Source organism: Lithobates pipiens, unplaced genomic scaffold (genome assembly GCF_037356315.1).
Source record: "Lithobates pipiens isolate NorthernLeopardFrog02 unplaced genomic scaffold, aLitPip1_a1.2 Scaffold_44, whole genome shotgun sequence".
In the NCBI taxonomy this organism is placed as follows: Eukaryota; Metazoa; Chordata; class Amphibia; order Anura; family Ranidae; genus Lithobates; species Lithobates pipiens.
Window position 1 is genome coordinate 935,100 of NW_027507870.1, and position 14,186 is coordinate 949,285.

Genomic DNA, 14,186 nt, shown 5'->3' on the forward strand with positions numbered 1-14,186 from the left:
CCATTGCACCCAATTAAAAGTACCCTTGATCATACCTACTATGCCTGCCACCATGTCACTAACACCTTCAGAGATAAGACCTAATCCAAATTGACTTGCTGCTCCACATGTTAATCCACAAATCAATATCCCAGCTAGAATTTGTAATGCTCCAATAAAAAAACAAATGAGGGCATCAAAGCAGAACTTTGGCTTTTCTTTCACCTCGTAGACAAAGGTAAGTCCATAATCATAGAGAAGGTACATCTCATCTGCCTCTACTTTACTGCGGTTCTCAGTGGTAGAGAGTGTGAACACACTGGTCAACTCAGTTTCTGCATCTTTATTACTGCGGTCCAAATCCTCTAACATTTTTATTGAATTTTCAATATTATTTTTCCAGGAATTCAGCAATTGCATCTTTGCTTGTTTCTGCAAGGCGAAATTTGATTCATCGTTGTGTTGCTCAAATCTTGAGCATTGTGTCAAGTCTCCAAAAACAATTATGTTACAAATTTCAGAGGCATAAATGTCCAGAGCTGCTTTGGCTTCTCTCAGTAAGGTAACAGCATTTTGTTTATAGCCTTTCTTGGCCATGTTAATAGTGATGAAGGCACGATTGTAAAGGGAGATTGTCCGGTACATATTGTCAGCTTTTTCCATTTTATCCCAACAAGATAATGCACCATAATCATTTTTCATGTCATTGATGTGTAAGCATGTCCGATCCACAGCGACCTTAACATAGTCATAAAAATTTTCACTTCTTCCTTGTAGAAGGTTCTCAGACGTGGCCTCCAGAATTAAGCTAAGATCATCTTTTAATGGCCCCAAGTCCTTGTGGTCATCGATATCATCTTCATGAGTGGTGAGCCATAAAGCCCAGGTCTCTTTTAAGGAGTTTAGAGCAGGATAATAATCCATTTTTGAGGTTGCTTCCACCCTTTGTTGACTAATGTTAGGTTCTTGTTTCTCCTCCTCTGAATAATGACTGTCAAACTTCTTCAGGCATTGACAGAACGAAGTAAAGAGCTCATGGCGCATGTTGACTTCCGCAAGCTCATGATTTTCCATGTCTGCAATACGTTCTTTTTCATAATTTTCCCTCAGTTTCCTCATTTCCTCCACAGTTTGTCCCTGATACGAAGCAGCCAGATCATTCTGATTTAACACCATTTGCACCATTCCTGGATTTCCTCTACGTGATGTACGTCCAAATATTTGTTTTTCTACTCGTCTATTGCTGGGAAAATGAGTAAGAATGACACTTAGACCTCCACTTTCATTCACTTCTTTGGTAACTTTGATATCTGTTCCTCGACCACCAAGGTTTGTCGCCAAAATAACTTCACCTGACTGAAATGTTTTTGCTTCTATGTTGTGTTTGTCACTTCGGGTGTACATAGTGATTCTGTCTGGATTGGATATTGCCTGAAGATTGATCAACTGACGTTGAAGTTTTTCTGCAGTATTTACATCCTCACAAACCACCAAGACACATTGTCCTTTCGTCCCATATCTTGGACTTGTTTGTTTCTCCACCAGCATACATATTTCCCTAATCCAGGCCTCCTGACCTCCAACCACTTGCAGAACTGGTAATTCCAACCTCTTAGTGTAACGATGAGTAGGCATAGGGTAGCAATAAGTTTTATAATGCTTTTTAAGGAAGTGGAAATCAACTTCATCCCCTAGAGTACCTGACACCCCATATATTCCAGAACCAGAGAGGTATCTTTGAAAGAAATGGAAGTTGGACATAAAGTTGGTGACACAAGATATTTGAGATAAGGCTAGTCGGTGTTTTAGTTCCAGAAATTGCTGCAGACCGTCTCCCCAGCGCTTGTTTTTCTCCAACACGCCTGTGGATTTAAAGTCAATTGGAATGATGCTGTGATGCTCGGGTGAATTTGATTTGTCTCTGCTGTCTATAGTATATTCTCTACCCTTTTCCATCATGATGGCCTGAAGGGCATTCTCCACAAAGACGGGAAGTCTATTCTTGGTGTACTCTTTCAGGTGTTTAGGGATTAGAATGACACCTTCATTTTCTTTATCGGTGATGTCTTCTGGTCTGTAGTCATCAGAGTATTTAATTTTCAGAGATAGTTCTTCAATGGTGGCATTCACCAACTGTTTTATTGTCATCAGCACACATGCTTGTCCTTGTGGGAGGAGGAGGACACTGATCGGCTCTCCGGAATCACAGCTGGTGTCAATAAAAGAAGCTTTGTCATCCTTTAGTTCATAAAACCTAAACTGGATGGAATCTTCCAAAACTTTGCCAAAGACTTTCAGCAGATCTTTCTCTTGCTGTGGTCCAAATTTTACTATCAGCTTTTCAAGCTCTGTCTGTTGTAGGTCACTTATTTCAGAAGAAGTCTGAACTTTAACCTCTTGTAGTTCTTCTTCACTGAGGAGACCGAGCTGCACCCCGAATTCTAGGATATGAATAGAACTGAAATGCTCAGTTGTTTCCTGTCCAAAAACAGCATCTGTTGCAAGCTTGTGAAAATATTGTATTCCTGGAGTCCAGTACACCTCACCTGATTCCGCCATGATTCTTTGACACTTATGAAGTTTTGCCCAAATTGCGGTCAGTAGCTGGTCCAAGTGTCTCATCCCCGTAGCATCATGAGAAAGAAAAGTAATTTGCACTCCATTGTCCAAGGTCATATAATCCACCTCATCGACGATTGCGACATCAAACTTGCGTTCATTTCGGGTCTTTTGTCTTTCAAATTCCTGTCTCAGAATGTCAGCAGCAAAGTCTTCAACCGTTCCATATACTATGTGTGAATTATAGGCCTTACGAATGACTGCAGTTGGGTCTTTGGAATCAGTGGATACATCTACATGGGCTGGAGGAATAACACTGCAGGTTATATCAAATTTTTCATATAGTTTATTCCATTCTTCTGCATCTCGACGAGCCAAGACTGGAGAACTGGTGATAATATCTACTGTTTTTCCTCTTATTGCCTGTATCAAGGCAAACAATGCCACAATACAGGATTTTCCTTCTCCGGTACCAATTTCCATCAGGCATCCTTTAACATCCTGAGAATTTGAAAGGAGCAGACTGATGACAGAAGCAAACTGATTGGCTCGAGGAAAATAACCTTTCACATTCTTTTCAGGGTCTGTCGAAATAATAGTTGTGGTGTCTTCAACTGCTACTGATAATATACTCAACATTTTCACCATAACCTCCACACTTGGGTTGGACAGGTCAAAATCCCTTATCATTTGGATTGCTTCTTTTTTCATCTCAGCATCTAGATCTTTCTGTGGGTATTGGGGAAGATCAGGCATCAATTTTTCTAAGACATTTTCAAGAAAATGTAGGATGTTTTCTGGATGACTCAAACTTTTCATTTCTTGTATGAGTGTCTTCACATCTTTATTGGTCTCCTTATTCATTTCTGTGTTCAGATGTTTTAATGGCTCCTTTTTTTGCAGTACATTGACTGGCACATCGAGCTCAAGCCAGAAGGTCTTTACATGATGGAGAATTGTTTCTATGTTCTCCTGGGAAGTTCCAGCTTTGCAAGCTTCTAAGTAAAATGTTAATGTCTGGACAGGATTCCAAATTCCATTAAACAGGATCAGAGTCAGTTGTTCCTTACAGACAAGTGAAAACTCTTGGATCATGTTCAGGACAATGTTCCCAGCTGTGGTCTTATTGTCTTGGTGGAGCTTTTCAATGACATGGAGCATAAATACCATCTTCTCTTCCATCTGTGTTGCTTCAGAGGAGATACGAGTGTCTTCTGTTGTAGCATCAGTCATGGTGACCTCTATCAGGGCTTTCAGTAGTCTAACTTGTTCTGTTAGAGACAGATTCTCATATTGAAACACGTGATCCAAATTATGGAAGGCCTGAAGAGGTAAGTTCCTTTTTAAAGCATAGACTTGCACCATTTTATATTGTAGTGCAATGATCCTCTCAGCTAAACTTTTGTTCTGCATTATTCCATCTTCTAGAATTCCATGCATGGTCAAGAGTTTGCTGAACGTCTCCTCTACATCTGTAACCTTTGTGGGAAAAAAAGAAAAATAAACCGTTTTAGGCAAGATTTTCAGATATTTTCTGTTTGAGCCATATTAATCAATGAAAAGTTGTTGTTTTTTACTACAATTTAAGAAATTATGGGGTTCAGTGTTAGTAATAAACAAATCGGGGGGGGGGTCCCAGCCAGCCTTGTAAGATCGGAATTAACTCCAATCACCCCATCCTTGGCAAATACGATGGTGGAAAATTTCATAGTACTGTATGAGTTCACTTATCCTTCTTACCCTAAAGCAGTGGCTCTCACCCTCAGTCCTCAAGTACCCCCCAACGGGCCATGTTTTCATGCTTTACTGTACATATGGCGCGCCACACGTGTGCGGAAGTGATGGTTTTGTCACTTCCGCTTTTCGGGGGTTGAGGCTTGGAGCGCGGGCAGTGCGAGGTGGTTGCCTCACGCTCGCGCTGTTGCTAGATTACGGGCCATCAATCATGGAATAGGAGCCAGACAAGGGTTATATATTATTTAAGGTAGTAATCTGGTGACTTTTTACAAAGTTGGAGTTAAGACTGAAACATGAAGTGGGGGATATACCCACTTCCTGTTTCCGGTTAGAGACATGGAAACGCAAGCCGTGCGGACATTTTGTCTACGCTTGCGTTCCACTAACAGGTTATAGAGAGTTTCCGGGAATTAGAGGACAAATAATTCAACTTGGCAGGGATGGACATCATGTTAAATATATGCTTCACTTTGCTAAGATCTAATCTCTGTATAATTATGTTTAACCACTTTCAGACCGGACCATTTTGCTGGTCAATGACCAGAGGTCTTTTTACAATTTGGCACTGCGCTGCTTTAACTGGTAATTGCGCGGTCATGCAATGTTGTACCCAAACAAAATTTGCGTCCTTTTTTTCCCACAAATAGAGCTTTCTTTTAAAGGTATTTGACTGACTCTGCGATTTTTATTTTTTGCGATATAAACGTAAAAAAAGACCGCAAATTTTGAAAAAAAATGATATTTTCTACTTTTTGTTATTAGAAAAATCCAATAAACTCAATTTTAGTCATACATTTAGGCCAAAATGTATTCAGCCACATGTCTTTGGTAAAAAAAAAGTCAATAACTGTATATTTATTGGTTTGCGCAAAAGTTGTCACATCTACAAACTAAGGTACGTTTTCTGGAATTTACGCAGCTTTTAGTTTATGACTGCCTATCTCATTTCTTGAGGTGCTAAAATGGCAGGGCAGTACAAAACCCCCCCAAATGACCCCATTTTAGAAAGTAGATACCCTAAGGAAATTGATAAGAGGCATGTTGAGCCCATTGAATATTTTATTTTTTTGCCTCAAGCGATTGAATAATGACAAAAAAAAAAAATATATTTTTTTTTTTTTACACAAAGTTGTCACTAAATGATATATTGCTCATACATGCCATGGTTATATGTGGAATTGTACCCCAAAATACATTCTGCTGCTTCTCCTGAGTACGGGGATACCACATGTGGTCGACTTTTTGGAAGCCTAGCTGCGTACGGGGCCCCGAAAGCCAAGCACCGCCTTCAGGATTTCTAAGGGCATACATTTGTAATTTCACTCCTCACTACCTATCACAGTTTTGAAGGCCATAAAATGCCAATATGGCACAAAACCCCCACAAATGACCCCATTTTAGAAAGTAGACACCCCAAGCTATTTGCTGAGAGGCATGTTGAGTCCATGGAATATTTTATATTTGGCACAAGTTGCGGGAAAATTACAAACTTTTATTTATTTATTTATTTTTTTCACAAAGTTGTCACTAAATGATATATTGCTCACACATGCTATGGGCATATGTGAAATGACACCCCAAAATAAATTCTGCTGCTTCTCCTGAGTACGGGGATACCACATATGTGGGACTTTTTGGGAGCCTAGCCGCGTACGGGGCCCCGAAAACCAAGCACCGCCTTCAGGCTTTCTAAGGGCGTAAATTTTTGACTTCACTCCTCACTACCTATTACAGTTTTGAAGGCCATAAAATGCCAGGATGGCACAAAACCCCCACAAATGACCCCATTTTAGAAAGTAGACACCCCAAGCTATTTGCTGAGAGGCATGTTGAGTCCATGGAATATTTTATATTTTGCCACAAGTTGCGGGAAAATTACAAACTTTTTTTTTGAATTTTTTTTTTTTCACAAAGTTGTCACTAAATGATATATTGCTCACGCATGCCATAGGCATATGTGAAATGACACCCCAAAATAAATTCTGCTGCTTCTCCTGAGTATGGGGATACCACATATGTGGGACTTTTTGGGAGCCTAGCCACGTACGGGACCCCGAAAACCAAGCACCGCCTTCAGGCTTTCTAAGGGCGTTACAGTTTTGAAGGCCATAAAATGCCAAGATGGCACAAACCCCCCCCAAATGACCCCATTTTGGAAAGTAGACACCCCTAAATTTAGGGGTACACTAGTGAGACTAGGTAATAAATGGCGGGTGCCCTGAAACTATAAAAAAATAACTAACCAACCAGCGTCACCTGTAACAGTTATATGGTGATCACTGGTGAAAGGGTTAACTAGGGGGCAATCAGGGGGCTTTATGTGGTAGTATATGGGGGTCCCTGGCGCTATAAAAAGCTGCGGCGAACCTAAATACCTACCTGCCTAACTAGCGTCACCTGTGACACTAATACAGCGATCAGAAAAATGATCGCTTATTAGGCTGGGTTCACACTGGAGCGATGCGGGAACGCCACAAATCCGCGGCGGGTTCCCGCATCGCATGCCTCCCGGCGGCAGTTCACACTGCCCTATGCGAACTGCTGGGAGTGTCAGTGAAATGTTAATGACACCCCCAGATCAGTTCACATATCGCAGTGCGATCTGCAAACTTGGATCGCATGGTGTGAACACCCATGCGATCCGATTCTGCTGCGGACCAAAAAAAGGGTCCCGTGCGAATTTGCGGCGGGTGCGGCGCGAATTCAGCCATACTATCTGTATACTATCTGTATGGCTGAACTCGAATCTCACAGAGATCGGATGTGATTTGCACTGCAGTGCGGTGCGAATCACATCCATTCTCATAAACCGCTGCAATGTGAACCCAGCCTTAGTGACACTGGCGACGGGGGGTGATCACGGGGGTTAAACCTTTATTGGGGGGGTTAGGGGGGTACATTAGAACTAAAGGGGGCTAACCCTAACTGCCCTAACAGTTATTACAGTCACAAATGACACCAATGCAAAAAAAAAAAAAAAAAAAAATGCAATTGGTGTCACTGTGACTGGGGGGGGCAGGGGTAATTGGGGGGGTGATCGGGGGGTGAAGGGGGGGTGTGAGTGTGCCTGGCATGTTCTACTGTGTAGTGTCGTGTTGGTGCAACTCACCGATCCTCTCTCCTCGGTGCCGGAACGAAAAATACCGACACGGAGGAGAGATTACATCACTTCCTCTGCCTGTGTTTACATCACAGGAGAGGAAGTGATGCAATGCTTCACTTCCATTCGTCAAGAGCGATCGCGAGGGGGTGGCCATGAATGAATGGCCGCCCCCTCATCCCGGATCGCTCCTGCACGGATAACGACCGCCGCTGGCACCGGGGGGGGGGGGGGGGCCCAATCGGGCCCCCCACCCACGGGAAGGCAGGGACGTACAGGTACGCCCATATGCCTGCCCGTGCCATTCTGTCGGCGTATATCGTCGTGCGGCGGTCGGCAAGTGGTTAATAGAGCCTATACCATGGTGCTAGTGCACTTCCAGGTCAGCCATGCAGTCGGTGACCTCCCAGGTGCTCTGATTACCATTTTATTGTTTAGTTTATATATAGCAGCAATGTGGGGGTGTCAGGTTATGCCCCAGTACACGACTTTGCAGTCGAAACGCGTAGGGAAAGCATATTTCTGCTCCCCACATTGCTTTTCTTTTATATATCACGTGATTTTTTTTATACATTTTCAGCTGTTTTGTGTTTTTTTATACGCATCTTTTATAATAAACCTTTATTGGCTGAACTACACAATGAGGAGCGCTTTTATGTGCTTTTCCCTTTCATGATGGGACTCTGTGGAGTCATCTCAGACCTAGTCTTGAAAAGTTCGAGCCCCAGGCAGCTGATCCATCCCTCGAGTGTGTATCACGGACCGCTGAGGACAGAGGATTGGGACAGAATACTGTTGGAGGAGAGGTACCACCCGGCTGGACGTCCAGTTACCTTGGCTACCACAGCCATTTCCAGCTCTTTGACACATTGCTATAGGGCAGATGTGTCCAACATATCTGGTAAGAGTACCCAACTTTTTCTGATATGGCATAGCAGTCTGTCGTAAGATTTACTGTGCCTTTGGATATCAGAAGATTAGAATTTCAGGATTTGAATAGATACCAGTGGACACATATACTTTTTTGGGGGATTTTTTTCATTCACTGTTATATAATTTACTTGGACATTTATTTTCCTTCCAATTTTTTTTCACTTACACTAATTTTTGTATGTAGGTGTATTTCAGCGCTGCACTTTTTATTCACATTTATGTTTGAACTTAGTTTATATCTGTGCTAGCAGCTTAGCTGTGTTGATCCACAGATTGGCTATTTATATATTTATTGCTTTATACAATTTAAAAAGTTTTTTTCACTTATAGTTTTAAGGTTAGCGTGGTGTCTTCCCTTCTTTGATATATTTAGCTCCTTTTTTACCCTTATGTTGTATGTTTATGTTTATTATGTTTATTATTTATTTTATATATTTTTATTTTATATGTTATTTATTTTTGTTTATTGTGTTTATTATATATTTTTATTTTTATTTTTTATTTATTTATTATATATTTTTATTTTTATTTATTTATTTTTATTATATATTTTTATTTTTATTTTATATATTATTTATTATTTATTCATGTTTATTATGTTTATTTATGTTTTACCCTTATGTTGCCATCATCTATGAGAGACCACGCTTGCAGGAGCCCACTGTTGGGAGCTTAAAAGACATTGGATTGAGACCCCAATGGGGAAGCTGCTACTTGGCCTAATTGGGGGTCTTTTTGGGAGGTGAGCGCATAGTGTGACTGGTGGAGGGTCCACTTGGTGTTATTCACTCATTTGTTTACAGAAGATATCATTGAGATATATTGACTTTATGTGATATATGGACTTTATGTGATATATGGACTTTATGTGATATATGGACTTTATGTGATATACAGACTTTATGTGATATACAGACTTTATGTGATATACATATGTGTTATATGTATTGTTTCCACTAGAGGTCACTGGTAGTACACATTATTTATTTCATTGCGTTTCATGTAATATTTGTGCTGAATTTTACCCTCCCGCTAATCTTAGTTTGTGTTCATATTATTAGTATTTCTTCATCTTTGAAGGGAGGTAGCGACTTCACATATATTTTCTTTTCACTTGGATCTGCTAATGAGTTGTTAAGCAGCGACCTCCTATATTTAAATATACAGCACTTATCTTTATTTTAATAGTAGAGCAGAAATACACTTTTGGTACAATTTTTTTTTTTTTGTCCACCAATATGCTGTTGCTTTTGTAGCACTTCATTTCTGACTGACTCCATTTTTCTTTTTGCATCCAGACCTCCACTGACCTCCGATGCCTGGGCATTTATTACCTCCACTGACTGCCAATGCCTGGGCATTTATTACCCCCACTGACTGCCAATGCCTGGGCATTTATTACTCCTACTGACTTCCAACGTCTTGGCATTTATTACCCCCACTGACCTCTGATGCCTGGGCATTTATTACTTCCACTGACCTCTGATGCCTGGGCATATATTACTCCCACTGACCTCTTGACACCTGAGCATTTATTACTTCCACTGACCTCTGATGCCTGGGCATTTATTACTCCCACTGACCTCTGACACCTGAGCATTTATTACTTCCACTGACCTCCGATGCCCAGGCATATATTACTCTCACTGTCTTCAAATGCCTGGGCATTTATTACTTCCACTGACCTCTGACACCTGGGCCTTTATTACTTCCACTGACCTCCGATGCCCAGGCATATATTACTTTCACTGACCTTTCGATACCTGGGCATTTATTACTTAAACTGACCTCTGATGCCTCGGCATATATTACTCCCACTGTCTTCAAATGCCTGGGCATTTATTACTTTCACTGACCTCCGATATCTGGGCATTTATTACTTTCACTGACCTCTGATGCCTGGGAATTTATTACGCCCACTGACCTCCGATGTCTGGGTGTTTACTACGCCCACTGACCTCCGATGCCTGGACATTTACTGCGCCCACTGACCTCCAATGCCTTGGCATTTATTACTCCTACTAACCTCTGATGCCTGGGCATTTATTACTCCCACTGACTTCCAATTCCTGGGCATTTATTACTCCCACTGACTTCCAATTCCTGGGCATTTATTACTCCCACTGACTTCCAATACCTGGGCATTTATTACTCCCATTGACCTCTGATGCCAAGGAATTTATTACTCCCATTGACCTCTGATTGCTGGGCATTTATTATTCCCACTGCCTTCCAATGCCTGGGAATTTATTACTCCCATTGACCTCCGATTCCTGGAAATAGAAAGTTTTCAAGAAATCCTTGTTACAATTCAATGTCTCTGTGACAGACTCACCCGGGACAGGGGCTTTTGGAGGGGACTGAATACTGGTCTCTTGCATAACCGATTATGGGCCCTGGCATTTGGGGGAACGGTGCTCTTTGTGAGCTGTATGCCTGGGGACCCTGGAGGTGGTGTTACTTTAGATTCAGGTCCTTGTCCCCCAAGACACACAGACTCTGGGAACCTTGTATATGTCATATTAGGAATAGTGACTGAGAAAATACACTGTATCTTGGATTACTTAAAATGATCTTGGATGGAGGAATGTGCCTTTCCAGCAGCATGCCAGACAATCGGCAGTGGAAAATCTGGAGTTTGCCATCCCCAAAGCTGAAGTGCTGACAACAGGGCAGAGTTCTGCTAACCTCTTCCCAGCCCTGATAGCATCTTCTGGGTCTTACGGACAGGAGGTGGAGGACCTCTATTCCCAGACACCAGTTGGAGAGACAGGGGATTTGATAGACTTTTCTGCTGAGTAAGAACAACCGGATGAGCCTCCAGCAGAAGAGCTGGTATCAGGGCCAATGTTCACTGTGCTCTGCCCAGCACCAACAGCAGTATCTATGGAGTTGCAAGGAACTTCCCTAGCTGAAGCGCTGGTCACCGGACAGAGGGTCCAAGATCTCTGCACCACACCTGTGGCAGTTCCAGAGGCTCAGGGTGAGAAGGTGGAGATCACTTCCCAGCAGCAGATACAGGGGGAGAAGGGAGAGGAGGTGTTCGTTGTCCCTCCCCAACAGTCGGCCAGGGTGGAGAAAGCGGTCTTTCCTCCCCAGCAAAGATCCGTGCACCTGGTAGACAGTACCACAGACATGTCATCCCAGCAGCCAGATGAGGGAACGGAAAAGGAAGCAGCCAGCTCACCTACCCAATGGCAGCTACACAGTTTGGGAGTGGAGGAATCCAGCCTCCTGCCCCAACGGTTAGCCCAAGTGGATGATGCGGCATCCCCATCAGAAGTACTGGCAACAGGGAAGAGTGCTACCAAACTCTGCCCAGCACCGGCAACAACTGTGGAGTTCCAGGGAGCTGGGGCCCATCTCCCCAGCAACAAGCGGATGTAGTGAAGCTTCTACTCCCAGCTGAATCGCTGGTAACAGGGCAGAGTGCCGCTGGCCTCTGCCTAGCACCTACAGTTTCTTCTCAGCTTCAGGGAACTGCGGCAGTGGGCCCCTCTGCCCAGCAACAGGCCAAGCCATGGAATGGTAAACACCACCCAGCTGAAGTGGTGACAGCCGGACAGAGAGTCAATGACCTCTGAACCACACCTACCTTGGTCAACTATTCCTTGCAGCCAAGAAAGGAGATCACGTGGACAGACTATGTGAGTTCACTCTGCCTGACTAATGCATGTCCAGACCAGGTGGAGATCTGGGACCTTGTTAGTCAACTTTTGATGGGAAGAAATGTGATAGACTCACCTGGGACAGAGGCTTTTGGAGGGGACTGAATGTTGGCCTACCGATTATGGGCCCTGGCATTTAGGGGAATGGTGCTTTTTGTGAGCTGTATGCCTGGGGACCCTGGAGGTGGTGTTACTTTAGATTCAGGTCCTTGTACCCCAAGACACAGACTCTGGGAACCCTGTATATACCATGTTAGGAATAGTGGCTGAGAAAATATATCTTGGATTACTGAAAATGGGACAGTAATATTTATCCACAATATCTCCCAGGATATATGTAAAGACTATTCTTGGTTTGTTTGATTCTGAACTTAACATGTTAGTTAAGAGAGCTGATCACATTTGCCTCTAGAACTGGTTAGGAGCCGGACAGTCTACTTCTACTGTAGTTTGTTGCCTACTAGGCTGGGGGGGGGGGGGGGCAGATCACTGGTTGTATTGTTAATTGTAATTAACTCATGCTATTGTGAGAAGGTGTCCTGTGTTATACTACTGTGTGAAGCTCAGTGACCACAAATCTGACCTGTAGTGAAATCCTGATAAATCATAGCAATGCTCAGGAGGGCACAGAGTCACATCGGCTGCTTTAAGGGATTAGTTAATTAGCTCATGTTAATTCTGTTTCTGGTTACAGATGTATTGTTAGAGTAATATGAGCAGGAGGGGGGACCTCCTCTTCTACTGTATATAAGACTTGCAATTTTGGTTCTAATAAGAGTTCATGTTCAGCAGCTAAACAAGTATCGTCTTGTTTTGTGCCTGTGAGCGGTTGGAATATCTGATATCTGTATTCAGACTGGGAGGAAGTGGTATATGACGAAAGAACTCAAGCGGAGTGTGGGGACGTTCCGTTATAGTCTCCAAGTCATCGATATACCCAGATGCATTGTCAGGAGTCTGAGAGTAATATTGTTCTGTGATATCTCAGGAGCAGGATGCCATCTCACTACACCTATCTGTTTTATGAAGGCACCAGGGGGCTGTTATTCTGAATGCATACCAGAAGTAAATAGCGAAATGAGTATATAAGTAATTATATCATAACAATGTAATGTTACCTCTGTGGCTTGGATGTGGAAGGGATCGCCTGCTACCACGTGGCGAAGGATATAAGTTTGCTTCTGTCTTTGTATTCTTCTGTTTCTTCTCATCTCCAGCTTCTTATTGAACTGGGCTTGTTCTTCTTCTAATGCTTTACTTTCCTTCTCAATCTCCTCCTGAATCCGCCTCTCTCGCTCAATCTGCCGCTGCCTCCTCCTCTCTTCTTCTTGAATTCTTCTACTGTCCATCTCCTTTCTGTCTTCCTCTTGTTTACCTTTAAAAGGAGGACATTTGATATAATGAGAAACCTCTAAATGGTGAGGCACTGCAACCCATGGTGAGAATTTATCAGTTTTTACCCACCCACAGCTGATGACTATAGTTCTCATTTTTTAAGAAAGGCTCCTCTCTGTGATTTGCGTCTCTTCATTTAGGCCTGGGGGCACTGCCATCAAAATACTTTCGGACTATAGTTCTAGTTGTTTAGGAAGATGCCTGCTTTTGGTATTGAGGCCTGTGGACACTTCGTGCAAACACAACTGTCTACGTTGAATTGATAAGAAAAACTTTAATTAAAAATAATTTTTGAACTACTACTTTTGCGTGTCAATTTAGGCCCAGTACTAAAAAAGCCTTTATGAGTACAAATTATCAAAAAAATGTAGGTTGGGGTACTGATGTTTGACAGCAAATTGCAAAAAAAAATTAAGAAAAATTTAATTCCAGAGCCAAACATGCTCTACCAATTTGAGTGGGCCCCCTAAAATCATGCTGTTCCATAACAGTAACTTTAAAGCATCCCTACACATGTAAATTAAAGGGTTTGTATATTTTACAACTCAAGATGTTGTGACAATCACTGTGATGTTGTGACTATCACTGTGAGAATATAGGAAAATGTGACACATTGTCATGGTTATGCAATAGAGTTGGTCTGCTTACCTGTTTCCATGTGTTCATCTCTAGAGACCAGCCGACCCTCACCTGACTGCTTTTGTATCTATCCTCTGGCATGACTCCACCCTAGCTCCTATCGGAGAACTCTATATTAACCTGTGCACTGCAGGCCAACCCTGCAGATCAACCATTGTGTATTCCTTTGTGTGTTT

General features: G+C 42.5%; 1 protein-coding gene across 1 annotated transcript in view; it reads right to left on the minus strand.

Annotated features, from left to right (window-relative positions):
• Positions 1-13,100: 13,100 nt before the first annotated feature.
• The window catches only part of LOC143956834 (uncharacterized), a 48,069-nt gene continuing 46,983 nt past the window's right edge, over positions 13,101-14,186 (minus strand). The window contains exon 4 of the mRNA XM_077467008.1: positions 13,101-13,351. The gene's annotated coding sequence lies outside the window, so the exon portion shown is untranslated. The remainder of the gene's footprint in view (positions 13,352-14,186) is intronic.